Below are 4292 nucleotides of genomic sequence, written 5' to 3'. Positions count from 1 at the left end.
AATGGGGTTTTTAACTTTGACTGAAATACTTGCTTCAAACTTACTAAAAGTAGAATTAATTTTTTTTTTCTTCTTTTGACCTCCTAGTTTTAGATTTGGGGGGGGTGATGATTCACAATCTGATGTGTTCACAGTAATGGATGCTACTTCCACAAATCCTGGTTGAAGGGGTTCCAGTGATACCTGAATAACAACTTTTGTTTAAGGAGGTAATCCTTCTAGCTGCTTAGGCTTCTTAAACATTTGATGACACTGGGTCTTCTGCTCCCTTTTCTCTTTGAAAGTTAAAAACTAGGCGACATTTGGGACACTGGTGAAAACTCTTCTCCCAGTGCCCTCTATAATGACATCTGTATGGTGCTGCAGTTTTAAAAATTTTGAGACAAAACGGGCAAAGCAAATTCTTAGTGTTACCATGGTATGCTCTGAAATGTGCATCCACACCTGCAAAAAATGATGATCTGTAACTGCAAACCTGGCATACATAGGACATTTCACCAGGCTTATGATTATCTTTCATGTGCTGTAAGAGAACCTGATCTGTCTCACAAAACAATTCGCAGATTTGACAGACTGCAGAGGGCTCCTGGGGAGTGTGGACACTTTCAATGTGACACTGCAGCTGGAAGGGAGTAGGAAACTGGCGGAGGCAGTGCTGGCAGGTGGTGTGGTTTTTCCAGCTGTCACCTCTCTGCCTCTCAAGTTCCAAATGGTGCTTCATGTGATTCATAAATTTGACATTTTTTAGAACTTTCAAGCAGCTGAGGCATTTAAACGCTGTGTGGGTCTTCGGTTCTGGCTGCCCAACTCCTATATGCTCTCCATAGTAGAAGTCACGAAGTAACACAATCAGATTTCCTTCTGTGGGATCAACAATCTTGTTTGGACTTGCTAAACTTGGAAAATCAGTTTTTGTCAGTCCATTTTCCCCTAAAGGTCTCACAGGCTTGCAATGAACATTGTCCTTTGGAAAAGGTGTTGGACAAGGTTCTCCATTCTGAACATGGCTTAGTGAGGTATGGACACTGCCTGGTGTGCTTTGCTGAGTGGTCACTGTATGAAAAATACCTGAAGGGGACAAAGCTAAGGAATGATCCCGCATAATGCCATCACTGAGTTTAGGCCTTTTGGGATTTCTGCTATTTGTTTCAGAAGTGGAAAGTCACTTTGATACATGAGGACTTTTATTCATATCTCCTGCAGAAACTGCTGTTTCTACTGGATGCTGCAATGAACTTGTGAAAGTAATCAAAGAACAACATAACTCCTTTTGAAAAGCTATTAGGCACTATTTGTGGTGAACTATTTTTATAATCAGCTTGAGACAAAGGCTCAATAATAACAGGACTATCTGTTGATCTTGATTCAGAGTCAGAAACTGGCAAGACAGTCTTTGCTTCTGATGTAGGAGTCACATGACTAACAGGCTGCAATTTGTGAGCGTTACCGTTCCTGAAGTGAACATACCTTTTTCTCCTTGAACAAGAACCTGGGGTAACTCTGTTCAGTATGTTTGAAACGACTGGTTTTGAAGTTGAGGTCATCCCAACAAAGACCACATCAGCATCTTCATTTACATGTTCCATTCCAACCAAGATCAGTTCAGCATCATTACCATCTACTTGTTTGGTATCTTCCTCGCATTTCGGTAGTTCTGGCTCTTGTTCTTCTTCACATAACTTACATGGTGGTTCCATATTTTATTCTTGGAAGGTGTGGCCACAAGTCCCAGTGCTTCCTTTATACAAACTGCCACCTAAGTATAAACATGCTACATATTACTTAAGTACAGAAAAATGTGCTATTTGATTATCTCCAAAGCTCTAGGGTAATTATAAACATCCTTATCTCACAGACAAAGACACTGAGTGTCAAAGAGACTGAGTGACAGCTGAAAAACCTATGACTACAAGTCTACATGACTCTAGAATTATAGCTTTGTCCCATGTTGACTTTTATATCTTCTATTTAAAAAAAGGAAAAAAAAAAAAAACCCAACACCACTGATCATTAGGTGAAATCATACATAAAGGACAAGTATTTTTACAAAAGCACTGTTGTACAGTGTTTAGAAACATGGACTTTGGAGTCAAAGAAGATTAAGTTGGAATTCTAAGTTAACCACACACCAGCCACATCTTCTTGGACAAATTTATAACTTTTAAATGTGTTTCTTTATGTTAAAGAGAAACATGCTTGTTTGTTAGATATAAGGTTAAAAACTCTTTTTAAAAGGCATCAGCTATTCAATGGCATCTTGTTTTGTAGTAAAATTGGAAGAACATGTATCTTAAATGCACATTACAACTGATTCAAAAATACTAATTTCTAAATGTTAATAAAGAAAATAGGTAGCAAATTCAAAGTATAAAGTATCTATACCTAGTTAACAAACAGCATAATCCGATGTCAAGCACTTAACACAGGCCTAGGAAATTGAGAATGAACTCTCTTGATAATCTCACCCCAATTCCACACTGATATATCCTAAATTTCTCCCTCTGATCCTCGCTAAACTTAAATCCAACAATGCTTCATCTTTTACTCCACAGGTCTCTTCCCCACATAGCAGGGAAAGTGATGCCAGTATTTCTCTCATGTCCATATCAGACAGAGACATCACACACACACACAACTGATATCCCTTATGAATACAGGTGAAAGAGTCCTCAACAAAATACTGACAAACAAAATCTAACAACATATAAAAAAAGATTGTATACCATGATCACATGGGATTTAGGGAGGTATGCAAATTTGGTTCATTATATGAAAGTCAATCAACATTATGCCATTTTAAAACAATAAATCAAATAACACATCTGCCTGAAGAAAAAGCATTTCCCTGAATCTAGCACCTTTTCATAACACGGGTTAAAAAAACACTTTATAACTAAGAACAGAAGAGAACTTTCTCAATCAAAGGGTACCTGTAAAAGACCCACAGCTAACAGCATACTTAATAATGAAAAATTGAAAGCTTTCCCTCTAAGACTAGGAACAACACAAGGAAGTCTATTCCACACTTTGGCTCAATATTATCTGGCAGTTCTACAACCAGAGCAATCAGGTAAGAAAAATGAATTGCTGCCATTGTTAAAAACAAACAAACAAACAAACAAACAAAAAAACCAGTCTTCAGAATGGAAAGGAAAAAGTCAAAGCATATTGGAGGTAACAGACTTTTGTATATAGAAAATCCTGAAGAAACTACAAGTATTATAATTAATATAAAGTTTGCAGAATATAAGATAAATATTTTAAAAGTCAATCACATTTCTATACAGTAGCAACAAATGTTCTGAAAATGAAGTTAAGTAAATACTTGAATCCACACTAGCATTAAAAAGAATACTTAGGAAGTCAGAAAGAGAAAGACAAATATCATATGGTATCACCCACTTGTGAACTCTAAAATATGACACAAATAAATTTATCTATGAAACAGAAATAGACTCACCATCATAGAGAGCAGACTATGTGATTACCAAGAGGGAACAGTGAAACAGGGACACATTGGGAGCTGGTGATTAGCATCTGCAAACTATAATATTAATATATAGAATAGATAAACAATATCATACTGTATAGCACAAGGAACTAGATTCATAATTTGTGATAAACAATAATGGAAAAGGATATGAAAAAAAATGTGTGTGCATGTGTGTGTGTTTACATATGGAGGAAAGGAAAGGTAAAGGGAAGGAAAGGAAAGGACAATTGTTGGCAAGCACGTACAGAAACTGGATCTTTGTGTGTTATGGATAGATTTTAAAACGGTGCAACTGCTACAGAAAACAGTATAAAGCCTCCTTGAAAAATTAAAAAAAAAATAGAACTAGCACATGATTCACCAATTCCACTGTTGGTGGGAATGCAAACTAGTACAGCCACTATGGAGAACAGTGTGGAGATTCCTTAAAAAATTGCACATAGAACTATCTTATGACCCAGCAATCCCACTGCTGGGCATACACACCGAGGAAACCAGAATTGAAAGAGACACATGTACCCCAATGTTCATCACAGCACTGTTTATAATAGCCAGGACGTGGAAACAACCTAGATGTCCATCAGCAGATGAATGGATAAGAAAGCTGTGATACATATACACAATGGAGTATTACTCAGCCGTTAAAAAGAATTCATTTGAATCAGTTCTGATGAGATGGATGAAACTGGAGCCGATTATACAGAGTGAAGTAAGCCAGAAAGAAAAACACCAATACAGTATACTAACACATATATATGGAATTTAGAAAGATGGCAATGACGACCCTGTATGCAAGACA

At 36.9% G+C, this 4292-nt stretch overlaps 1 pseudogene; it reads right to left on the bottom strand.

Annotated features, from left to right (window-relative positions):
- Positions 1–410: 410 nt before the first annotated feature.
- On the bottom strand, positions 411–1697 carry LOC128071017 (zinc finger protein 280B-like; annotated as a pseudogene).
- Positions 1698–4292: the final 2595 nt, after the last annotated feature.

This window comes from Budorcas taxicolor, chromosome Y, assembly GCF_023091745.1.
Source record: "Budorcas taxicolor isolate Tak-1 chromosome Y, Takin1.1, whole genome shotgun sequence".
NCBI lineage: Eukaryota > Metazoa > Chordata > Mammalia > Artiodactyla > Bovidae > Budorcas > Budorcas taxicolor.
The sequence above is the reverse complement of the archived record's forward strand: the minus strand, read 5'-3'. Positions and strand labels throughout refer to the sequence as shown.